We start from the raw sequence: 25,566 nt of genomic DNA, 5'->3' as shown, positions 1-25,566 counted from the left end.
TGTGCAAAAGCGACCCGAAGTCAGAAGCCCTCCAGAGATTTCTCAACGGTGGGTGTATGTGTGTGTGTGTTTGTGTGTATGTGTGTGTAAAAAGGAAACAAAATCAGAAGCCCTCCAGGGATTCAGCAAGTGTGTGTGTGTGTAAAGAGGAAATGATGACAGAAGCCTTCCAGAGATTCAGCAAGGGTGTGAGTGTGTGTGTGTGTGTAAAAAGGACACGAAGTCAGAAACCCTCTAGAGATTCTGCAAGAGTATAAGTGTGAGTGTGCGTGTGTGTTAATAAATAGAACACGAAGTCAGAAGCTCTCTAGAGATTCTGCAAGGGTGTGTTTGTGTGTAAAAACATGAAGTCACAAGCACTTCAGAGATTCTGCAAGGGTACGAGTGTGTGTGTGTATGTGAAAAGGTCACGAATTCAGAAGCCCTCCAGGGATTCTGTAAGGGTGTGTGTGTGTGTGTTTGTGTGTGTGTGTGTGTGTATGTAAGTGGGTAAAAAGGACACGAATCAGAAGCCGTCCAGAGATTCTTCAAGGGTGTGTGTTTAAAAAGGACACGAAGTCAGAAGCCCTGTAGAGATTCTGCAAAGATATGAGTGTGTGTGTGTGTGTGTGTATAAAAAGGACACGAAGGCAGAACCCCTCCACAGATACTGCAAGGGTGCAAGTATGTGTGTGTAAAAAAGAAACGAAGTCAGAAGCCCTCTAGAATTCTCCCATGGTGTGTGTGTGTGTGTGTGTGTGTGTGTGTGTGCATGTGTTTGTGCAAAAAGGACACTAAATCAGAAGCCCTCTAAAATTCTGCAAGGGTGTGAGTGTGTGTGTGTGTGTGTAAAAAGGACACGAAGTCAGAAGCCCTCCAGAGTTTCTGGAAGGGTGTGTGTGTGTTTGTGTAAAAAGGACACAAAATCAGAAGCCTTGTAAAGATTCTGCAATGGTATGTGTGTGTGTGTGCGCGTGTGTGTTTGTAAAAAGGGCATGAAGTCAGAAACCCTCCACAGATTCGGCAAGGGTTTGAATGTGTGTGTAAAAAGGAAACAAAGTCAGAAGCCCTCTAGAGATTCTCCCATGGTGTGTGTGTGTGTGTGTGTGAGTGCGTGTGTGTCTGTAAAAAGGACATGAAGTCAGAAGCCCTCCAGAGATTCTCCCATGGTGTGTGTGTGTGTTTGTGTAAAAAGGACACTAATTCAGAAGCTGTCTAAAGTTCTGCAAGGGTGTGAGTTTGTGTGTGCAAAAAGGACACGAAGTCAGAAGCCCTCAAGAGTTTCTGCAAGGGTGTGCGTGTGTTTGTGTAAAAAGGACACAAAATCAGAAGCCTTGTAAAGATTCTGCAATGGTATGTGTGTGTGTGCGCGCGTGTGTGTGTAAAAATGAGAAGAAGTCAGAAGCACTCCAGAGATGCTGCAAGTGTGTGAGTGCGTGTTTAAAAAAGACACGAAGTCAGACCCTCCAGAGCTTCTGCCAGGGTGTGTGTGTGTGTGTGCGTGTGTAAAAAGGACACCAAATCAGAAGCCCTCCAGAGATTCTGCAAGGGTGCGTGTATGTGTATGTGGTTTAAGAGGACCCAAGCAGAAGCCCTCAAGCGAATCTGCAAGGTTATGAGTGTGTGTGTGTTGAGTGTAAAAGGGAAACGAAATCAGAAGCCCTCCAAAGATTTCTCAAGGGTGCGTGCATGTGTGTGTGTAAAAAGGAAACAAAATCAGAAGCCCTCTAACGATTCTGCAAGGGTGTGTGTGTGTGTAAAGTGGACATGAAGTCAGAAGCCCTCCAGAGATTTAGCAAGGTTTGTGTGTGTGTGTGTAAAAAGGATACGGAGACAGAACCCCACTAGAGATTATGGAAGGGTATGAGTGTGTGTGTGTAAAAAGTACACAAAATCAGAAGCCCTCTTGAGATTCTGTAAGCGGGTGTGTGTGTGTGGGTAAAGGACATGAAGCCAGAAGTTCTCCAGAGATTCTGCAAGGTTATGAGCGTTAGTGTGTCTGTGTTTGTGTGTAAAATGGAAAACGTCAGAAGCTTTCCCGAGTTTCTGCAGGTGTTTGTGTCTATGTGTGTGTGTGTAAAAAGGACATGAAATTGGACGCCCTACAGAGATTCTGCAAGGGTGCGTGTATGTGTTTGTGTGTAAAAAGGACATGAAACCCGAAGCCTTCTAGAGCTGCTTCAATAGAGTTTGTGTGTGTGTGGGTGTGTGTGTGTGTAAAAAGGACGTGATGTCTGAAGCCCTCCAGAGATTTTCCCATGGTGTGTGTGTGTGTGCGCGCGCGTGTGTTTGTGTAAAAAGGACACAAATCAGAAGCCATCTAAAGTTCTGCAAGGGTGTGAGTGTGTGTGTGTATAAAGGACACGAAGTCAGAAGCCCTCCATAGTTTCTGGAAGGGTGTGTGTGTGCTTGTGTAAAAAGGACATAAAATCAGAAGCCTTGTAAAGATTCTGCAATGGTATGTGTGTGTGTGTGCGCGTGTGTGTGTAAAAAGGAGAAAAAATCAGAAGCACTCCAGAGATGCTGCAAGGGTGTGAGTGTGTGTTTAAAAAGACACGATGTCAGACCCTCCAGAGCTTCTGCCAGGGTGTGTGTGTGTGTGTGTGTGTGTGCGTGTGTAAAAAGGACACCAAATCAGAAGCCCTCCAGAGATTCTGCAAGGGTGCGTGTATGTGGTTTAAAAGGACCCAAGCAGAAGCCCTCTAGCGAATCTTCAAGGTTATGAGTGTGATTGTGTGTGTGTTGTGTGTAAAAGGGAAACGAAGTCAGAAGCCCTCCAAAGATTTCTGAAGGGTGCGCGTATGTGTGTGTGTGAAAAGGAAACAAAATCAGAAGCCCTCTAGCGATTCTGCAAGGGTGTGTGTGTGTAAAGTGGACATGAAGTCAGAAGCCCTCCAGAGATTTAGCAATGTTTGTGTGTGTGTGTGTAAAAAGGATACGGAGACAGAACCCCACTAGAGATTATGGAAGGGTATGAGTGTGTGTGTGTAAAAAGTACACAAAATCAGAAGCCCTATTGAGATTCTGTAAGCGGGTGTGTGTTTGTGGGTAAAGGGCATGAAGCCAGAAGTTCTCCAGAGATTCTGCAAGGTTATGAGCGTTAGTGTGTCTGTGTTTGTGTGTAAAATGGAAAACGTCAGAAGCTTTCCCGAGTTTCTGCAGGTGTTTGTGTCTATGTGTGTGTGTGTAAAAAGGACATGAAATTGGACGCCCTGCAGAGATTCTGCAAGGGTGCATGTATGTGTTTGTGTGTAAAAAGGAAACGAAAACGGAAGCCTTCTAGAGATGCTTCAAGAGTGTTTGTGTGTGTGTGTGTGTGCGTTTGTAAAAAGGACATGAAGTCAGAAGCCCTCCAGAGATTCTCTCATGGTGTGTGTATGTGTGTGCGCCCGTGTGTTTGTGTAAAAAGGACAGTAAATCAGAAGCCGTCTAAAGTTCTGCAAGGGTGTGAGTGTGTGTGTGTAAAAAGGACACGAAGTCAGACCCTCCAGAGCTTCTGCCCGGGTGTGTGTGTGTGTGTGTGTATGTGTGTAAAAAGGACACGAAGTCAGAAGTCCTCCAGAGTTTCTGGAAGGGTGTGTGTGTGTTTGTGTAAAAAGGACACAAAATCAGAAGCCTTGTAAAGATTCTGCAATGGTATGTGTGCGTGTGTGCGCCCGCGCGTGTGTGAAATGGAGAAGAAGTCAGAAGCACTCCAGAGATGCTGAAAGTAGGTGAGTGTGTGTTAAAAAGACACGAAGTCAGACCCTCCAGAGCTTCTGCCAGGGTGTGTGTGTGTGTGCGTGTGTAAAAAGGACACCAAATCAGAAGCCCTCCAGAGATTCTGAAAGGGTGCCTGTATGTGTGTGTAAAAAGGATACGGAGACAGAACCCCTCTAGAGATTATGGAAGGGTACGAGTGTGTGTGAGGGTGTGTGTGTAAAAAGTACACAAAATCAGAAGCCCTCTTGAGATTCTGTAAGCGGGTGTGTGTGTGTGGGTAAAGGACATGAAGCCAGAAGTTCTCCAGCGATTCTGCAAAGTTGTGAGCGTTAGTGTGTCTGTGTTTGTGTGTAAAATGGAAAAAGTCAGAAGCTTTCCAGAGTTTCTCTAGGTGGTTTTGTCTTGTGTGTGTGTGTAAAAAGGACATGAAATTGGACGTGCTACAGAGATTCTGCAAGGGTGCGTATATGTGTTTGTGTGTAAAAAGGACACGAAATCGGGTGCCTTCTAGAGACACTTCAAGAGGGTTTGTGTGTGTGTGTGTGTTTGTAAAAACGACATGAAATCAGAAGCCCTCCAGAGATTCTGCAAGGGTTTGAATGTGTGTGTAAAAAGGAAACGAAGTCAGAAGCCCTCTAGAGATTCTCCCATGGTGTGTGTGCGCGTGTGTTTGTGTAAAAAGGACACTAAATCAGAAGCCCTCTAAAGTTCTGCAAGGGTGTGAGTGTGTGTGTATGTGTGTGTGTGTGTGTAAAAAGGACACGAAGTCAGAAGCCCTCCAGAGTTTCTGGAAGGTGTGTGTGTTTGTGTAAAAAGGACACAAAATCAGAAGCCTTGTAAAGATTCTGCAATGGTATGTGTGTGTGTGTGCGCATGTGTGTGTAAAAAGGAGAAAAAGTCAGAAGCACTCCAGAGATGCTGCAAGTGTGTGAGTGTGTGTTTAATAAAGACACGAAGTCAGACCCTCCAGAGCTTCTGCCAGCTTATGTGTGTGTGTGTGTGTGTGTGTAAAAGGGACACCAAATCAGAAGCCCTCCAGAGATCCTGCAAGGGTGTGATTTGTGTTTTTTTTTGTGTAAAGAGGACATGAAGTCAGAAGCCCTCTAGAGATACTGCAAAGGTATTTTTGTGTGTGTTTGTGTGTGTGTGTTAAAAGGACATGAAGTCAGAAGCCCTCCAGACATTCTGCAAGGATATGAGTGTGTGTGTTTGTGTAAAAAGGACACCAAATCAGAAGCCGTGTAAATATTCTGCAACGGTGTGTGTGTGCGTGTGTGTGTGTGTGTGTGTGTGTGAGTGTAAAAAGGGGATGTCAGAAGCCCTCAAGAGATGCTGCAAGTGTGTGAGTGTGTGTGTTTAAAAAGGACATGAAGTCAGAAAACCTCCAGAGCTTCTGCAAGGGTGTGTGTATGTGTGTGTTTGTGTGTGTGTAAAAAGGACACGAAGTCAGAAGCCCTGTAGAGATTCTGCAAAGATATGAGTGTGTGTGTGTGTGTGTGTTTGTGTATAAAAAGGACACGAAGGCAGAACCACTCCACAGATACTGCAAGAGTGCATGTATGTGTGTAAAAAGGAAACGAAGTCAGAAGCCCTCTAGAGATTCTCCCATGGTGTGTGTGTGTGTGTGTGTTTGCATGTGTTTGTGTAAAAAGGACACTAAATCAGAAGCCCTCTAAAGTTCTGCAAGGGTGTGAGTGTGTGTGTGTGTGTGTGAGTGTAAAAAGGGGATGTCAGAAGCCCTCAAGAGATGCTGCAAGTGTGTGAGTGTGTGTGTTTAAACAGGCACCGAAGTCAGAAGGCCTCCAGAGCTTCTGCAAGGGTGTGGGTATGTGTGTGTGTAAAAAGGACACGAAGTCAGATGCCCTTTACAGATTCTGCAAGGGTGTGAGTGTGTGTGTGTGTGTAAAAAGGACACTAAATCTGAAGCTCTCCAGAGATTCTGCAAGGGTGTGTGTGTGTAAAGGACACCAAATCAGAAGCCCTCCAGAGATTCTGCAAGGGTTTGTGTATGTGTATATGGTTTAAAAGGACCCAAAGTCAGAAGCCCTCTAGCGATTCTGCAAGGTTACGAGTGTGAGTGTGTGTGTTGTGTGCAAAAGCGACCCGAAGTCAGAAGCCCTCCAGAGATTTCTCAACGGTGGGTGTATGTGTGTGTGTGTTTGTGTGTGTGTGTGTGTGTAAAAAGGAAACAAAATCAGAAGCCCTCCAGGGATTCAGCAAGTGTGTGTGTGTAAAGAGGAAATGATGACAGAAGCCTTCCAGAGATTCAGCAAGGGTGTGAGTGTGTGTGTGTGTGTGTGTGTGTGTGTGTAAAAAGGACACGAAGTCAGAAACCCTCTAGAGATTCTGCAAGAGTATAAGTGTGAGTGTGCGTGTGTGTTAATAAATAGAACACGAAGTCAGAAGCTCTCTAGAGATTCTGCAAGGGTGTGTTTGTGTGTAAAAACATGAAGTCACAAGCACTTCAGAGATTCTGCAAGGGTACAAGTGTGTGTGTGTGTGAAAAGGTCACGAATTCAGAAGCCCTCAAGGGATTCTGTAAGGGTGTGTGTGTGTGTGTTTGTGTGTGTGTGTGTGTGTATGTAAGTGGGTAAAAAGGACACGAAGTCAGAAGCCCTCCAGAGATTCTTCAAGGGTGTGTGTGTAAAAAGGACACGAAGTCAGAAGCCCTGTAGAGATTCTGCAAAGATATGAGTGTGTGTGTGTGTGTTTGTGTATAAAAAGGACACGAAGGCAGAACCCCTCCACAGATACTGCAAGGGTGCATGTATGTGTGTGTAAAAAGGAATCGAAGTCAGAAGCCCTCTAGAGATCTCCCATGATGTGTGTGTGTGTGTGTGTGCATGTGTTTGTGTAAAAAGGACACTAAATCAGAAGCCCTCTAAAGTTCTGCAAGGGTGTGAGTGTGTGTGTGTGTGTGTGTGTGTAAAAAGGACACGAAGTCAGAAGCCCTGCAGTGTTTCTGGAAGGGTGTGTGTGTGTGTTTGTGTAAAAAGGACACAAAATCAGAAGCCTTGTAAAGATTCTGCAAGGGTATGTGTGTGTGTGTGCGCGTGTGTGTTTGTAAAAAGGGCATGAAGTCAGAAACCCTCCACAGATTCTGCAAGGGTTTGAATGTGTGTGTAAAAAGGAAACAAAGTCAGAAGCCCTCTAGAGATTCTCCCATGGTGTGTGTGTGTGTGTGTGTGTGTGTGAGTGCGTGTGTGTTTGTAAAAAGGACATGAAGTCAGAAGCCCTCCAGAGATTCTCCCATGGTGTGTGTGTGTGTTTGTGTAAAAATGACACTAAATCAGAAGCTGTCTAAAGTTCTGCAAGGGTGTGAGTTTGTGTGTGCAAAAAGGACACGAAGTGAGAAGCCCTCAAGAGTTTCTGCAAGGGTGTGCGTGTGTTTGTGTAAAAAGGACACAAAATCAGAAGCCTTGTAAAGATTCTGCAATGGTATGTGTGTGTGTGCGCGTGTGTGTGTAAAAACGAGAAGAAGTCAGAAGCACTCCAGAGATGCTGCAAGTGTGTGAGTGTGTGTTTAAAAAAGACACGAAGTCAGACCCTCCAGAGCTTCTGCCAGGGTGTGTGTGTGTGTGCGTGTGTAAAAAGGACACCAAATCAGAAGCCCTCCAGAGATTCTGCAAGGGGGCGTGTATGTGGTTTAAGAGGACCCAAGCAGAAGCCCTCAAGCGAATCTGCAAGGTTATGAGTGTGTGTGTGTTGAGTGTAAAAGGGAAACGAAATCAGAAGCCCTCCAAAGATTTCTCAAGGGTGCGTGTATGTGTGTGTGTAAAAAGGAAACAAAATCAGAAGCCCTCTAACGATTCTGCAAGGGTGTGTGTGTGTGTAAAGTGGACATGAAGTCAGAAGCCCTCCAGAGATTCAGCAAGGTTGTGTGTGTGTGTGTGTGTAAAAAGGATACGGAGACAGAACCCCTCTAGAGATTATGGAAGGGTATGAGTGTGTGTGTGTAAAAAGTACACAAAATCAGAAGCCCTCTTGAGATTCTGTAAGCGGGTGTGTGTGTGTGGGTAAAGGACATGAAGCCAGAAGTTCTCCAGAGATTCTGCAAGGTTATGAGCGTTAGTGTGTCTGTGTTTGTGTGTAAAATGGAAAACGTCAGAAGCTTTCCCGAGTTTCTGCAGGTGTTTGTGTCTATGTGTGTGTGTGTAAAAAGGACATGAAATTGGACGCCCTACAGAGATTCTGCAAGGGTGCGTGTATGTGTTTGTGTGTAAAAAGGACATGAAACCCGAAGTCTTCTAGAGCTGCTTCAATAGAGTTTGTGTGTGTGTGGGTGTGTGTGTGTGTAAAAAGGACGTGATGTCTGAAGCCCTCCAGAGAATTTCCCATGGTGTGTGTGTGTGTGCGCGCGCGTGTATTTGTGTAAAAAGGACACAAATCTGAAGCCGTCTAATGTTCTGCAGGGTGTGAGTGTGTGTGTGTATAAAGGACACGAAGTCAGAAGCCCTCCAGAGTTTCTGGAAGGGTGTGTGTGTGTTTGTGTAAAAAGGACACAAAATCAGAAGCCTTGTAAAGATTCTGCAATGGTATGTGTGTGTGTGTGCGCGCGTGTGTGTGTAAAAAGGAGAAAAAGTCAGAAGCACTCCAGAGATGCTGCAAGTGTGTGAGTGTGTGTTTAAAAAGACACGATGTCAGACCCTCCAGAGCTTCTGCCAGGGTGTGTGTGTGTGTGTGTGTGTGTGTGCGTGTGTAAAAAGGACACCAAATCAGAATCCCTCAGGAGATTCTGCAAGGGTGCGTGTATGTGGTTTAAAAGGACCCAAGCTGAAGCCCTCTAGCGAATCTTCAAGGTTATGAGTGTGATTGTGTGTGTGTTGTGTGTAAAAGGGAAACGAAGTCAGAAGCCCTCCAAAGATTTCTGAAGGGTGCGCGTATGTGTGTGTGTGAAAAGGAAACAAAATCAGAAGCCCTCTAGCGATTCTGCAAGGGTGTGTGTGTGTAAAGTGGACATGAAGTCAGAAGCCCTCCAGAGATTTAGCAAGGTTTGTGTGTGTGTGTGTAAAAAGGATACGGAGACAGAACCCCACTAGAGATTATGGAAGGGTATGAGTGTGTGTGTGTAAAAAGTACACAAAATCAGAAGTCCTCTTGAGATTCTGTAAGCGGGTGTGTGTGTGTGGGTAAAGGACATGAAGCCAGAAGTTCTCCAGAGATTCTGCAAGGTTATGAGCGTTAGTGTGTCTGTGTTTGTGTGTAAAATGGAAAACGTCAGAAGCTTTCCCGAGTTTCTGCAGGTGTTTGTGTCTATGTGTGTGTGTGTAAAAAGGACATGAAATTGGACGCCCTACAGAGATTCTGCAAGGGTGCGTGTATGTGTTTGTGTGTAAAAAGGACACGAAACCGGAAGCCTTCTAGAGATGCTTCAAGAGTGTTTGTGTGTGTGTGTGTGTTTGTAAAAATGACACGAAGTCAGACCCTCCAGAGCTTCTGCCAGGGTGTGTGTGTGTGTGTGTGTGTGTAAAAAGGATACGGAGACAGAAACCGTCTAGAGATTATGGAAGGGTATGAGTGTGTGTGTGCAAAAAGTACTCAAAATCAGAAGCCCTCTTGAGATTCTGTAAGCGGGTGTGTGTGTGTGGGTAAAGGACATGAAGCCAGAAGTTCTCCAGAGATTCTGCAAGGTTATGAGCGTTAGTGTGTCTGTGCTTGTGTGTAAAATGGAAAACGTCAGAAAGCTTTCCCGAGTTTCTGCAGGTGTTTGTGTCTATGTGTGTGTGTGTAAAAAGGACATGAAATTGGACGCCCTACAGAGATTCTGCAAGGGTGCGTGTATGTGTTTCTGTGTAAAAAGGACATGAAACCCGAAGCCTTCTAGAGCTGCTTCAATAGAGTTTGTGTGTGTGTGGGTGTGTGTGTGTGTAAAAAGGACGTGATGTCTGAAGCCCTCCAGAGATTTTCCCATGGTGTGTGTGCGTGTGCGTGTGTTTGTGTAAAAAGGACACAAATCAGAAGCCGTCTAAAGTTCTGCAAGGGTGTGAGTGTGTGTGTGTATAAAGGACACTAAGTCAGAAGCCCTCCAGAGATTCTGGAAGGGTGTGTGTGTTTGTGTAAAAAGGACACAAAATCAGAAGCCTTGTAAAGATTCTGCAATGGTATGTGTGTGTGTGTGTGCGCGTGTGTGTGTAAAAAGGAGAAAAAGTCAGGAGCACTCCAGAGATGCTGCAAGTGTGTGAGTGTGTGTTTAAAAAGACACGAAGTCAGACCCTCCAGAGCTTCTGCCAGGGTGTGTGTGTGTGTGTGTGTGTGTGTGTGTGTGTGTGTAAAAAGGACACGAAGTCAGAAATCCTCCAGAGTTTCTGGAAGGGTGTGTGTGTGTTTGTGTAAAAAGGACACAAAATCAGAAGCCTTGTAAAGATTCGGCAATGGTATGTGTGCGTGTGTGCGCGCGTGTGTGTGTAAAAAGGAGAAGAAGTCAGAAGCACTCCAGAGATGCTGCAAGTGTGTGAGTGTGTGTTTAAAAAAGACACGAAGTCAGACCCTCCAGAGCTTCTGCCAGGGTGTGTGTGTGTGCGTGTGTAAAAAGGACACCAAATCAGAAGCCCTCCAGAGATTCTGAAAGGGTGCGTGTATGTGTGTGTAAAAAGGATACGGAGACAGAACCCCTCTAGAGATTATGGAAGGCTATGAGTGTGTGTGAGGGTGTGTGTGTAAAAAGTACACAAAATCAGAAGCCCTCTTGAGATTCTGTAAGCGGGTGTGTGTGTGTGGGTAAAGGACATGAAGCCAGAAGTTCTCCAGAGATTCTGCAAGGTTATGAGCGTTAGTGTGTCTGTGTTTGTGTGTAAAATGGAAAAATGTCAGAAGCTTTCCAGAGTTTCTCTAGGTGGTTTTGTCTTGTGTGTGTGTGTGTAAAAAGGACATGAAATTGGACGTGCTACAGAGATTCTGCAAGGGTGCGTATATGTGTTTGTGTGTAAAAAGGACACGAAATCGGAAGCCTTCTAGAGACGCTTCAAGAGGGTTTGTGTGTGTGTGTGTGTGTGTGTGTTTGTAAAAACGACATGAAATCAGAAGCCCTCCAGAGATTCTGCAAGGGTTTGAATGTGTGTAAAAAGGAAACGAAGTCAGAAGCACTCTAGAGATTCTCCCATGGTGTGTGTGCGCGTGTGTTTGTGTAAAAAGGACACTAAATCAGAAGCCCTCTAAAGTTCTGCAAGGGTGTGAGTGTGTGTGTATGTGTGTGTGTGTGTGTGTAAAAAGGACACGAAGTCAGAAGCCCTCCAGAGTTTCTGCAAGATGTGTGTGTGTTTGTGTAAAAAAGATACAAAATCAGAAGCCTTGTAAAGATTCTGCAATGGTATGTGTGTGTGTGTGTTCGTGTGTGTGTAAAAAGGAGAAAAAGTCACAAGCACTCCAGAGATGCTGCAAGTGTGTGAGTGTGTGTTTAAAAAAGACACGAAGTCAGAAGCCCTCCAGAGTTTCTGGAAGGGGTGTGTGTTTGTGTAAAAAGGACACAAAATCAGAAGCCTTGTAAAGATTCTGCAATGGTATGTGTGTGTGTGCGCATGTGTGTGTAAAAAGGAGAAAAAGTCAGAAGCACTCCAGAGATGCTGCAAGTGTGTGAGTGTGTGTTTAAAAAAGACACGAAGTCAGACCCTCCAGAGCTTCTGCCAGCGTGTGTGTGTGTGTGTGTAAAAGGGACACCAAATCAGAAGCCCTCCAGAGATTCTGCAAGGGTGTGATTTGTGTTTTTTTGTGTGTAAGTACGACATGAAGTCAGAAGCCCTCTAGAGATTCTGCATAGGTATTTTTGTGTGTGTTTGTGTGTGTGTGTTAAAAGCACATGAAGTCAGAAGCCCTCCAGAGATTCTGCAAGGATATGAGTGTGTGTTTGTGTAAAAAGGACACCAAATCAGAAGCCGTGTAGATTCTGCAACGGTGTGTGTGTGTGTGCGTGTGTTTGTGTGAGTATAAAAAGGGGATGTCAGAAGCACTCAAGAGATGCTGCAAGTGTGTGAGTGTGTGTGTTTAAAAAGGACATGAAGTCAGAAGGCCTCCAGAGCTTCTGCAAGGGTGTGTGTATGTGTGTGTTTGTGTGTGTGTAAAAGGGACACGAAGTCAGAAGCCCTGTAGAGATTCTGCACATTTATGAGTGTATGTGTGTGTTTGTGTATAAAAAGGACACGAATGCAGAACCCCTCCACAGATACTGCAAGGGTGCATGTATGTGTGTGTAAAAAGGAAACGAAGTCAGAAGCCCTCTAGAGATTCTCCCATGGTGTGTGTGTGTGTGTGTGTGCATGTGTTTGTGTAAAAAGGACACTAAATCAGAAGCCCTCTAAAGTTCTGCAAGGGTGTGAGTGTGTGTGTGTGTGAGTGTAAAAAGGGGATGTCAGAAGCCCTCAAGAGATGCTGCAAGTGTGTGAGTGTGTGTGTTTAAAAAGGACACGAAGTCAGAAGGCCTCCAGAGCTTCTGCAAGGGTGTGTGTATGTGTGTGTTTGTGTGTGTGTAAAAAGGACACGAAGTCAGATGCCCTTTACAGATTCTGCAAGGGTGTGAGTGTGTGTTTGTGTAAAAAGGACACTAAATCAGAAGCTCTCCAGAGATTCTGCAAGTGTGTGTGTGTGTGTGTTAAGGACACCAAATCAGAAGCCCTCCAGAGATTCTGCAAGGGTTTGTGTATGTGTATATGGTTTAAAAGGACCAAAGTCAGAAGCCCTCTAGCGATTCTGCAAGGTTACGAGCGTGAGTGTGTGTGTTGTGTGCAAAAGCGACCCGAAGTCAGAAGCCCTCCAGAGATTTCTCAACGGTGGGTGTATGTGTGTGTGTGTTTGTGTGTGTGTGTGTGTAAAAAGGAAACAAAATCAGAAGCCCCCCAGGGATTCAGCAAGTGTGTGTGTGTGTGTAAAGAGGAAATGATGACAGAAGCCTTCCAGAGATTCAGCAAGGGTGTGAGTGTATGTGTGTGTGTGTAAAAAGGACACGAAGTCAGAAACCCTCTAGAGATTCTGCAAGAGTATAAGTGTGAGTGTGCGTGTGTGTTAATAAATAGAACACGAAGTCAGAAGCTCTCTAGAGATTCTGTAAGGGTGTGTTTGTGTGTAAAAACATGAAGTCACAAGCACTTCAGAGATTCTGCAAGGGTACGAGTGTGTGTGTGTGTGTGAAAAGGTCACGAATTCAGAAGCCCTCCAGGGATTCTGTAAGGGTGTGTGTGTGTGTGTATGTAAGTGGGTAAAAAGGACACGAAGTCAGAAGCCCTCGAGAGATTCTTCAAGGGTGTGTGTGTAAAAAGGACACGAAGTCAGAAGCCCTGTAGAGATTCTGCAAAGATATGAGTGTGTGTGTGTGTGTTTGTGTATAAAAAGGACACGAAGGCAGAACCCCTCCAAAGATACTGCAAGGGTGCATGTATGTGTGAGTAAAAAGGAAAAGAAGTCAGAAGACCTCTAGAGATTCTCCCATGGTGTGTGTGTGTGTGTTTGTGCATGTGTTTGTGTAAAAAGGATACTAAATCAGAAGCCCTCTAAAGTTCTGCAAGGGTGTGAGTGTGTGTGTGTGTGTGTGTGTGTGTGTGTGTGTGTAAAAAGGACACGAAGTCAGAAGCCCTCCAGAGTTTCTGCAAGGATGTGCGTGTGTTTGTGTAAAAAGGACACAAAATCAGAAGCCTTGTAAAGATTCTGCCATGGTGTGTGTGTGTGCGCGCACATGTGTGTTTGTAAAAAGGACATGAAGTCAGAAACCCTCCATAGATTCTGAAAGGGTTTGAATGTGTGTGTAAAAAGGAAACGAAGTCAGAAGCCCTCTAGAGATTCTCCCATGGTGTGTGTGTGTGTGTGTGTGTGCATGTGTTTGTGTAAAAAGGACACTAAATCAGAAGCCCTCTAAAGTTCTGCAGGGGTGTGAGTGTGTGTGTGTGTGTGTGTAAAAATGACACGAAGTCAGAAGCCCTGCAGAGTTTCTGGAAGGGTGTGTGTGTGTTTGTGTAAAAAGGACACAAAATCAGAAGCCTTGTAAAGATTCTGCAATGGTATGTGTGTGTGTGTGTGCGCGTGTGTGTTTGTAAAAAGGACATGAAGTCAGAAACCCTCCACAGATTCTGCAAGGGTTTGAATGTGTGTGTAAAAAGGAAACAAAGTCAGAATCCCTCTAGAGATTCTCCTATGGTGTGTGTGTGTGTGTGTGAGTGCGTGTGTGCTTGTAAAAAGGACATGGAGTCAGAAGCCCTTCAGAGATTCTCCCATGGTGTGTGTGTGTGTTTGTGTAAAAAGGAGACTAAATCAGAAGCCGTCTAAAGTTCTGCAAGGGTGTGAGTTTGTGTGTGTAAAAAGGACACGAAGTCAGAAGCCCTCCAGAGTTTCTGCAAGGGTGTGCGTGTGTTTGTGTAAAAAGGACATAAAATCAGAAGCCTTGTAAAAATTCTGCAATGGTATGTGTGTGTGTGTGTGCGCGTGTGTTTAAAAAGAAAAGAAGTCAGAAGAACTCCAGAGATGCTGCAAATGTGTGAGTGTGTGTTTAAAAAAGACACGAAGTCAGACCCTCCAGAGCTTCTGCCAGGGTGTGTGTGTGTGTGCGTGTGTAAAAAGGACACCTAATCAGAAGCCCTCCAGAGATTCTGCAAGGGTGCGTGTATGTGTATGTGGTTTAAGAGGACCCAAGCAGAAGCCCTCAAGCGAATCTGCAAGGTTATGAGTGTGTGTGTGTTGTGTGTAAAAGGGAAACGAAGGCAGAAGCCCTCCAAAGATTTCTCAAGGGTGCGTGTATGTGTGTGTGTAAAAAGGAAACAAAATCAGAAGCCCTCTAACGATTCTGCAAGGGTGTGTGTGTGTGTAAAGTGGACATGAAGTCAAAAGCCCTCCAGAGATTCAGCAAGGTTGTGTGTGTGTGTGTGTAAAAAGGATACGGAGACAGAAACCGTCTAGAGATTATGGAAGGGTATGAGTGTGTGTGTGTAAAAAGTACTCAAAATCAGAAGCCCTCTTGAGATTCTGTAAGCGGGTGTGTGTGTGTGGGTAAAGGACATGAAGCCAGAAGTTCTCCAGAGATTCTGCAAGGTTATGAGCGTTAGTGTGTCTGTGTTTGTGTGTAAAATGGAAAACGTCAGAAGCTTTCCCGAGTTTCTGCAGGTGTTTGTGTCTATGTGTGTGTGTGTAAAAAGGACATGAAATTGGACGCACTACAGAGATTCTGCAAGGGTGCGTGTATGTGTTTGTGTGTAAAAAGGACACGAAACCGGAAGCCTTCTAGAGATGCTTCAAGAGTGTTTGTGTGTGTGTGTTTGTAAAAAGGACATGAAATCAGAAGCCCTCCAGACATTTTCCTATGGTGTGTGTGTGTGTGTGTGCGCATGTTTTTGTGTAAAAAGGACACTAAATCAGAAGCCGTCTAAAGTTCTGCAAGGGTGTGAGTGTGTGTGTGTAAAAAGGACACGAAGTCAGAAGCCCTCCAGAGATTCTGGAAGGGTGTGTGTGTTTGTGTAAAAAGGACACAAAATCAGAAGCCTTGTAAAGATTCTGCAATGGTATGTGTGTGTGTGTGCGCGTGTGTGTGTAAAAAGGAGAAAAAGTCAGAAGCACTCCAGAGATGCTGCAAGTGTGTGAGTGTGTGTTTAAAAAGACACGAAGTCAGACCCTCCAGAGCTTCTGCCAGGGTGTGTGTGTGTGTGTGTGTGTAAAAAGGACACGAAGTCAGAAATCCTCCAGAGTTTCTGGAAGGGTGTGTGTGTGTTTGTGTAAAAAGGACACAAAATCAGAAGCCTTGTAAAGATTCGGCAATGGTATGTGTGCGTGTGTGCGCGCGTGTGTGTGTAAAAAGGAGAAGAAGTCAGAAGCACTCCAGAGATGCTGCAAGTGTGTGAGTGTGTGTTTAAAAAAGACACGAAGTCAGACCCTCCAGAGCTTCTGCCAGGGTGTGTGTGTGTGCGTGTGTAAAAAGGACACCAAATCTGAAGCCCTCCAGAGATTCTGAAAGGGTGCGTGTATGTGTGTGTAAAAAGGATACGGAGACAGAACCCCTCTAGAGATTATGACAGGGTATGAGTGTGTGTGAGGGTGTGTGTGTAAAAAGTACACAAAATCAGAAGCCCTCTTGAGATTCTGTAAGCGGGTGTGTGTGTGGGTAAAGGACATGAAGCCAGAAGTTTTCCAGAGATTCAGCAAGGTTGTGAGCGTTAGTTTGTCTGTGTTTGCGTGTAAAATGGAAAAAGTCAGAAGCTTTCCAGAGTTTCTGCAGGTGGTTATGTCTTGTGTGTGTGTGTAAAAAGGACATGGAATTGGACGTGCTACAGAGATTCTGCAAGGGTGCGTATATGTGTTTGTGTGTAAAAAGGACACAAAATCGGAAGCCTTCTAGAGACGCTTCAAGAGGGTTTGTGTGTGTGTGTGTGTGTTTGTAAAAACGACATGAAATCAGAAACCCTCCAGAGATTCTGCAAGGGTTTGAATGTGTGTGTAAAAAGGAAACGAAGTCATAAGCTCTCTAGAGATTCTCCCATGGTGTGTGTGCGCGTGTGTTTGTGTAAAAAGGACACCAAATCAGAAGCCCTCTAAAGTTCTGCAAGGGTGTGAGTGTGTGTGTATGTGTGTGTGTGTGTGTAAAAATGACACGAAGTCAGAAGCCCTCCAGAGTTTCTGGAAGGTGTGTGTGTTTGTGTAAAAAGGACATAAAATCAGAAGCCTTGTAAAGATTCTGCAATGGTATGTGTGTGTGTGTGTGTGCGCATGTGTGTGTAAAAAGGAGAAAAAGTCAGAAGCACTCCAGGGTTGCTGCAAGTGTGTGAGTGTGTGTTTAAAAAAGACACGAAGTCAGACCCTCCAGAGCTTCTGCCAGCGTGTGTGTGTGTGTGTAAAAGGGACACCAAATCAGAAGCCCTCCAGAGATTCTGCAAGGGTGTGATTTGTGTTTTTTTGTGTGTAAAGACGACATGAAGTCAGAAGCCCTCTAGAGATTCTGCAAAGGTATTTTTGTGTGTGTTTGTGTGTGTGTGTTAAAAGCACATGAAGTCAGAAGCCCTCCAGAGATTCTGCAAGGATATGAGTGTGTGTTTGTGTAAAAAGGACACCAAATCAGAAGCCGTGTAGATTCTGCAACGGTGTGTGTGTGTGTGCGTGTGTGTGTGTGAGTGTAAAAAGGGGATGTCAGAAGCACTCAAGAGATGCTGCAAGTGTGTGAGTGTGTGTGTTTAAAAAGGACACGAAGTCAGAAGGCCTCCAGAGCTTCTGCAAGGGTGTGTGTATGTGTGTGTTTGTGTGTGTGTAAAAAGGACACGAAGTCAGATGCACTTTACAGATTCTGCTAGGGTGTGAGTGTGTGTGTGTGTGTAAAAAGGACACGAAATCAGAAGCCCTGTAGAGATTCTGCAAAGATATGAGTGTATGTGTGTGTTTGTATATAAAAAGGACACGAAGGCAGAACCCCTCCACAGATACTGCAAGGGTGCATGTATGTGTGTGTAAAAAGGAAACGAAGTCAGAAGCCCTCTAGAGATTCTCCCATGGTGTGTGTGTGTGTGTGTGTGTGTGCATGTGTTTGTGTAAAAAGGACACTAAATCAGAAGCCCTCTAAAGTTCTGCAAGGGTGTGAGTGTGTGTGTGTGTGTGTGTAAAAAGGGGATGTCAGAAGCCCTCAAGAGATGCTGCAAGTGTGTGAGTGTGTGTGTTTAAAAAGGACACGAAGTCAGAAGGCCTCCAGAGCTTCTGCAAGGGTGTGTGTATGTGTGTGTTTTTGTGTGTGTAAAAAGGACACGAAGTCAGATGACCTTTACAGATTCTGCAAGGGTGTGAGTGTGTGTGTGTGTAAAAAGGAAACTACATCAGAAGCTCTCCAGAGATTCTGCAAGAGTTTTTGTGTGTAAAGGACACAAATCAGAAGCCCTCCAGAGATTCTGCAAGGGTTTGTGTATGTGTATATGGTTTAAAAGGACCAAAGTCAGAAGCCCTCTAGCGATTCTGCAAGGTTACGAGTGTGCGTGTGTGTGTTGTGTGCAAAAGCGACCCGAAGTCAGAAGCCCTCCAGAGATTTCTCAACGGTGGGTGTATGTGTGTGTGTGTGTTTGTGTGTGTGTGTGTGTGTGTGTAAAAAGGAAACAAAATCAGAAGCCCTCCAGGGATTCAGCAAGTGTGTATGTGTGTGTAAAGAGGAAATGATGACAGAAGCCTTCCAGAGATTCAGCAAGCGTGTGAGTGTGTGTGTGTGTGTAAAAAGGACACGAAGTCAGAAACCCTCTAGAGATTCTGCAAGAGTATAAGTGTGAGTGTGCGTGTGTGTTAATAAATAGAACACGAAGTCAGAAGCTCTCTAGAGATTCTGCAAGGGTGTGTTTGTGTGTAAAAACATGAAGTCACAAGCACTTCAGAGATTCTGCAAGGGTACGAGTGTGTGTGTGTGTGAAAAGGTCACGAATTCAGAAGCCCTCCAGGGATTCTGTAAGGGTGTGTGTGTGTGTGTTTGTGTATGTAAGTGGGTAAAAAGGACACGAAGTCAGAAGCCCTGTAGAGATTCTGCAAAGATATGAGTGTGTGTGAGTGTGTTTGTGTATAAAAAGGACACGAAGGCAGAACCCCTCCACAGATACTGCAAGGGTGCATGTATGTGTGTGTAAAAAGGAAAAGAAGTCAGAAGCCCTCTAGAGATTCTCCCATGGTGTGTGTGTGTGTGTGTGTGTGCATGTGTTTGTGTAAAAAGGACACTAAATCAAAAGCCCTCTAAAGTTCTGCAAGGGTGTGAGTGTGTGTGTGTGTGTGTGTGTGTAAAAAGGACACGAAGTCAGAAGCCCTGCAGAGTTTCTGGAAGGGTGTGTGTGTGTTTGTGTAAAAAGGACACAAAATCAGAAGCCTTGTAAAGATTCTGCAATGGTATGTGTGTGTGTGCGCGCATATGTGTTTGTAAAAAGGACATGAAGTCAGAAACCCTCCACAGATTCTGCAAGGGTTTGAACGTGTGTGTAAAAAGGAAACAAAGTCAGAAGCCCTCTAGAGATTCTCCCATGGTGTGTGTGTGTGTTTGTGTAAAAAGGACACTAAATCAGAAGCCGTCTAAAGTTCTGCAAGGGTGTGAGTGTGTGTGTGTAAAAAGGACACGAAGTCAGAAGCCCTCCAGAGTTTCTGCAAGGGTGTGCGTGTGTTTGTGTAAAAAGGACACAAAATCACAAGCCTTGTAAAGATTCTGCAATGGTATGTGTGTGTGTGCGCGTGTGTGTGTAAAAACGAGAAGAAGTCAGAAGCACTCCAGAGATGCTGCAAGTGTGTGAGTGTGTGTTTAAAACAGACACGAAGTCAGACCCTCCAGAGCTTCTGCCAGGGTGTGTGTGTGCGTGTGTAAAAAGGACACCAAATCAGAAGCCCTCCAGAGATTCTGCAAGGGTGCGTGAATGTGTATGTGGTTTAAGAGGACCCAAGCAGAAGCCCTCAAGCGAATCTGCAAGGTTATAAGTGTGTGTGTGTGTGTGTTGTGTGTGTAAAAGGGAAACGAAATCAGAAGCCCTCCAAAGATTTCTCAAGGGTGCGTGTATGTGTGTGTGTAAAAAGGAAACAAAATCAGAAGCCCTCTAACGATTCTGCAAGGGTGTGTGTGTGTGTAAAGTGGACATGAAATCAGAAGCCCTCCAGAGATTCAGCAAAGTTGTGTGTGTATGTGTGTGTGTGTGTGTGTGTGTAAAAAGGATACGGAGACAGAACCCCTCTAGAGATTATGGAAGGGTATGAGTGTGTGTGAGGGTGTGTGTGTAAAAAGTACACAAAATCAGAAGCCTTCTTGAGATTCTGTAAGCGGGTGTGTGTGTGTGGGTAAAGGACATGAAGCCAGAAGTTCTCCAGAGATTCTGCAAGGTTATGAGCGCTAGTGTGTATGTGTTTGTGTGTAAAATGGAAAAAGTCAGAAGCTTTCCAGAGTTTCTGCAGGTGGTTTTGTCTTGTGTGTGTGTGTAAAAAGGACATGAAATTGGACGTGCTTCAGGGATTCTGCAAGGGTGCGTATATGTGTTTGTGTGTAAAAAGGACACGAAATCGGAAGCCTTCTAGAGACGCTTCAAGAGGGTTTGTGTGTGTGTGTTTGTAAAAACGACATGAAATCAGAAGCCCTCCAGATATTCTGCAAGGGTTGGAATGTGTGTGTAAAAAGGAAACGAAGTTAGAAGCTCTCTAGAGATTCTCCCATGGTGTGTGTGCGCGTGTGTTTGTGTAAAAAGGACACCAAATCAGAAGCCCTCTAAAGTTCTGCAAGGGTGTGAGTGTGTGTGTATGTGTGTGTGTGTGTGTGTGTGTAAAAAGTACACGAAATCAGAAGCCCTCCAGAGTTTCTGGAAGGGGTGTGTGTTTGTGTAAAAAGGACACAAAATCAGAAGCCTTGTAAAGATTCTGCAATGGTATGTGTGTGTGTGTGCGCATGTGTGTGTAAAAAGGAGAAAAAGTCAGAAGCACTCCAGAGATGCTGCAAGTGTGTGAGTGTGTGTTTAAAAAAGACACGAAGTCAGACCCTCCAGAGCTTCTGCCAGCGTGTGTGTGTGCGTGTGTGTGTGTGTGTAAAAGGGACACCAAATCAGAAGCCCTCCAGAGATTCTGCAAGGGTGTGATTTGTGTTTTTTTGTGTGTAAAGACGACATGAAGTCAGAAGCCCTCTAGAGATTCTGCAAAGGTATTTTTGCGTGTGTTTGTGTGTGTGTGTTAAAAGCACATGATGTCAGAAGCCCTCCAGAGATTCTGCAAGGATATGAGTGTGCGTTTGTGTAAAAAGGACACCAAATCAGAAGCCGTGTAGATTCTGCAACGGTGTGTGTGTGTGTGCGTGTGTGTGTGTGAGTGTAAAAAGGGGATGTCAGAAGCACTCAAGAGATGCTGCAAGTGTGTGAGTGTGTGTGTTTAAAAAGGACACGAAGTCAGAAGGCCTCCAGAGCTTCTGCAAGGGTGTGTGTATGTGTGTGTTTGTGTGTGTGTAAAAAGGACACGAAATCAGAAGCCCTGTAGAGATTCTGCAAAGATATGAGTGTATGTGTGTGTTTGTGTATAAAAAGGACACGAAGGCAGAACCCCTCCACAGATACTGCAAGGGTGCATGTATGTGTGTGTAAAAAGGAAACGAAGTCAGAAGCCCTCTAGAGATTCTCCCATGGTGTGTGTGTGTGTGTGTGTGTGTGCATGTGTTTGTGTAAAAAGGACACTAAATCAGAAGCCCTCTAAAGTTCTGCAAGGGTGTGAGTGTGTGTGTGTGTGAGTGTAAAAAGGGGATGTCAGAAGCCCTCAAGAGATGCTGCAAGTGTGTGAGTGTGTGTGTTTAAAAAGGACACGAAGTCAGAAGGCCTCCAGAGCTTCTGCAAGGGTGTGTGTATGTGTGTGTTTGTGTGTGTGTAAAAAGGACACGAAGTCAGATGACCTTTACAGATTCTGCAAGGGTGTGAGTGTGTATGTGTGTAAAAAGGAAACTAAATCAGAAGCTCTCCAGAGATTCTGCAAGGGTTTTTGTGTGTAAAGGACACCAAATCAGAAGCCCTCCAGAGATTCTGCAAGGGTTTGTGTATGTGTATATGGTTTAAAAGGACCAAAGTCAGAAGCCCTCTAGCGATTTTGCAAGGTTACGAGTGTGCGTGTGTGTGTTGTGTGCAAAAGCGACCCGAAGTCAGAAGCCCTCCAGAGATTTCTCAACGGTGGGTGTATGTGTGTGTGTGTGTGTAAAAAGGAAACAAAATCAGAAGCCCTCCAGGGATTCAGCAAGTGTGTGTGTGTGTGTGTAAAGAGGAAATGATGACAGAAGCCTTCCAGAGATTCAGCAAGCGTGTGAGTGTGTGTGTGTGTAAAAAGGACACGAAGTCAGAAACCCTCTAGAGGTTCTGCAAGAGTATAAGTGTGCGTGTGTGTTAATAAATAGAACACGAAGTCAGAAGCTCTCTAGAGATTCTGCAAGGGTGTGTTTGTGTGTAAAAACATGAAGTCACAAGCACTTCAGAGATTCTGCAAGGGTATGAGTGTGTGTGTGTGAAAAGGTCACGAATTCAGAAGCCCTCCAGGGATTCTGTAAGGGTGTGTGTGTGTGTGTTTGTGTATGTAAGTGGGTAAAAAGGACACGAACTCAGAAGCCCTCCAGAGATTCTTCAAGGGTGTGTGTGTAAAAAGGACACGAAGTCAGAAGCCCTGTAGAGATTCTGCAAAGATATGAGTGTGTGTGAGTGTGTTTGTGTATAAAAAGGACACGAAGGCAGAACCCCTCCACAGATACTGCAAAGGTGCATGTATGTGTGTGTAAAAAGGAAAAGAATTCAGAAGCCCTCTAGAGATTCTCCCATGGTGTGTGTGTGTGTGTGTGCATGTCTTTGTGTAAAAAGGACACTAAATCAAAAGCCCTCTAAAGTTCTGCAAGTGTGTGAGTGTGTGTGTGTGTGTGTAAAGAGGACACGAAGTCAGAAGCCCTGCAGAGTTTCTGGAAGGGTGTGTGTGTGTTTGTGTAAAAAGGACACAAAATCAGAAGCCTTGTAAACATTCTGCAATGGTATGTGTGTGTGTGCGCGGATGTGTGTTTGTAAAAAGGACATGAAGTCAGAAACCCTCCACAGATTCTGCAAGGGTTTGAATGTGTGTGTAAAAAGGAAACAAAGTCAGAAGCCCTCTAGAGATTCTCCCATGGTGTGTGTGTGTGTGTGTGAGTTCGTGTGTGTTTGTAAAAAGGATATGAAGTCAGAAGCCCTCCAGAGATCCTCCCATGGTGTGTGTGTGTGTTTGTGTAAAAAGGACACTAAATCAGAAGCCGTCTAAAGTTCTGCAAGGGTGTGAGTTTGTGTGTGTAAAAAGGACACGAAGTCAGAAGCCCTCAAGAGTTTCTGCAAGGGTGTGCGTGTGTTTGTGTAAAAAGGACACAAAATCAGAAGCCTTGTAAAGATTCTGCAATGGTATGTGTGTGTGTGCGCGTGTGTGTGTAAAAACGAGAAGAAGTCAGAAGCACTCCAGAGATGCTGCAAGTGTGTGAGTGTGTGTTTAAAAAAGACACGAAGTCAGACCCTCCAGAGCTTCTGCCAGGGTGTGTGTGTGTGTGCGTGTGTAAAAAGGACACCAAATCAGAAGCCCTCCAGAGATTCTGCAAGGGTGCGTGTATGTGTATGTGGTTTAAGAGGACCCAAGCAGAAGCCCTCAAGCGAATCTGCAAGGTTATGAGTGTGTGTGTGTTGAGTGTAAAAGGGAAACGAAATCAGAAGCCCTCCAAAGATTTCTCAAGGGTGCGTGCATGTGTGTGTGTAAAAAGGAAACAAAATCAGAAGCCCTCTAACGATTCTGCAAGGGTGTGTGTGTGTGTAAAGTCGACATGAAGTCAGAAGCCCTCCAGAGATTCAGCAACGTTGTGTGTGTGTGTGTGTAAAAAGGATACGGAGACAGAACCCCACTAGAGACTATGGAAGGGTATGAGTGTGTGTGTGTAAAAAGTACACAAAATCAGAAGCCCTCTTGAGATTCTGTAAGCGGGTGTGTGTGTGTGGGTAAAGGACATGAAGCCAGAAGTTCTCCAGAGATTCTGCAAGGTTATGAGCGTTAGTGTGTCTGTGTTTGTGTGTAAAATGGAAAACGTCAGAAGCTTTCCCGAGTTTCTGCAGGTGTTTGTGTCTATGTGTGTGTGTGTAAAAAGGACATGAAATTGGACGCCCCACAGAGATTCTGCAAGGGTGCGTGTATGTGTTTGTGTGTAAAAAGGACATGAAACCCGAAGCCTTTTAGAGCTGCTTCAATAGAGTTTGTGTGTGTGTGGGTGTGTGTGTGTGTAAAAAGGACGTGATGTCTGAAGCCCTCCAGAGATTTTCCAATGGTGTGTGTGTGTGCGCGCGCGTGTGTTTGTGTAAAAAGGACACAAATCAGAAGCCGTCTAAAGTTCTGCAAGGGTGTGAGTGTGTGTGTGTATAAAGGACACGAAGTCAGAAGCCCTGCAGTGTTTCTGGAAGGGTGTGTGTGTGTTTGTGTAAAAAGGACACAAAATCAGAAGCCTTGTAAAGATTCTGCAATGGTATGTGTGTGTGTGTGTGCGCGTGTGTGTGTAAAAAGGAGAAAAAGTCAGAAGCACTCCAGAGATGCTGCAAGTGCGTGAGTGTGTTTTTTAAAAGACACGATGTCAGACCCTCCAGAGCTTCTGCCAGGGTGTGTATGTGTGTGTGTGTGTGCGTGTGTAAAAAGGACACCAAATCAGAATCCCTCAGGAGATTCTGCAAGGGTGCGTGTATGTGGTTTAAAAGGACCCAAGCTGAAGCCCTCTAGCGAATCTTCAAGGTTATGAGTGTGATTGTGTGTGTGTTGTGTGTAAAAGGGAAACGAAGTCAGAAGCCCTCCAAAGATTTCTTAAGGGTGCGCGTATGTGTGTGTGTGAAAAGGAAACAAAATCAGAAGACCTCTAGCGATTCTGCAAGGGTGTGTGTGTGTAAAGTGGACATGAAGTCAGAAGCCCTCCAGAGATTTAGCAAGGTTTGTGTGTGTGTGTGTAAAAAGGATACGGAGACAGAACCCCACTAGAGATTATGGAAGGGTATGAGTGTGTGTGTGTAAAAAGTACACAAAATCAGAAGCCCTCTTGAGATTCTGTAAGCGGGTGTGTGTGTGTGGGTAAAGGACATGAAGCCAGAAGTTCTCCAGAGATTCTGCAAGGTTATGAGCGTTAGTGTGTCTGTGTTTGTGTGTAAAATGGAAAACGTCAGAAGCTTTCCCGAGTTTCTGCAGGTTTTTGTGTCTATGTGTGTGTGTGTAAAAAGGACATGAAATTGGACGCCCTACAGAGATTCTGCAAGGGTGCGTGTATGTGTTTGTGTGTAAAAAGGACACGAAACCGGAAGCCTCCTAGAGAGGCTTCAAGAGTGTTTGTGTGTTTGTAAAAATGACATGAAGTCAGAAGCCCTCCAGAGATTCTCTCATGGTGTGTGTGTGTGTGTGTGCGCCCGTGTGTTCGTGTAAAAAAGACAGTAAATCAGAAGCCGTCTAAAGTTCTGCAAGGGTGTGAGTGTGTAAAAAGGACACGAAGTCAGAAGCCCTCCAGAGATTCTGGAAGGGTGTGTGTGTTTGTGTAAAAAGGACACAAAATCAGAAGCCTTGTAAAGATTCTGCAATGGTATGTGTGTGTGTGTGTGCGCGTGTGTGTGTAAAAAGGAGAAAAAGTCAGAAGCACTCCAGAGATGCTGCAAGTGTGTGAGTGTGTGTTTAAAAAGACACGAAGTCAGACCCTCCAGAGCTTCTGCCAGGGTGTGTGTGTGTGTGTGCGCGTGTGTGTGTGTGTGTAAAAAGGACACGAAGTCAGCAGTTCCAGAGTTTCTGGAAGGGTGTGTGTGTGTTTGTGTAAAAAGGACACAAAATCAGAAGCCTTGTAAAGATTCTGCAATGGTATTTGTGCGTGTGTGTGTGTAAAAAGGAGAAGAATCCAGAAGCACTCCAGAGATGCTGCAAGTAGGTGAGTGTGTGTTTAAAAAAGACACGAAGTCAGACCCTCCAGAGCTTCTGCCAGGGTGTGTGTGTGTGTGCGTGTGTAAAAAGGACACCAAATCAGAAGCCCTCCAGAGATTTTGAAAGGGTGCGTGTATGTGTGTGTAAAAAGGATACGGAGACAGAACCCCTCTAGAGATTATGGAAGGCTATGAGTGTGTGTGAGGGTGTGTGTGTAAAAAGTACACAAAATCAGAAGCCCTCTTGAGATTCTGTAAGCGGGTGTGTGTGTGTGGGTAAAGGACATGAAGCCAGAAGTTCTCCAGAGATTCTGCAAGGTTATGAGCGTTAGTGTGTCTGTGTTTGTGTGTAAAATGGAAAAATGTCAGAAGCTTTCCAGAGTTTCTCTAGGTCGTTTTGTCTTGTGTGTGTGTGTAAAAAGGACATGAAATTGGACGTGCTACAGAGATTCTGCAAGGGTGCGTATATGTGTTTGTGTGTAAAAAGGACACGAAATCGGAAGCCTTCTAGAGACGCTTCAAGAGGGTTTGTGTGTGTGTGTGTGTG

This window comes from Tenrec ecaudatus, chromosome 14 (assembly GCF_050624435.1).
Source record: "Tenrec ecaudatus isolate mTenEca1 chromosome 14, mTenEca1.hap1, whole genome shotgun sequence".
In the NCBI taxonomy this organism is placed as follows: Eukaryota; Metazoa; Chordata; class Mammalia; order Afrosoricida; family Tenrecidae; genus Tenrec; species Tenrec ecaudatus.
Note: the sequence above shows the minus strand (reverse complement) of the source record.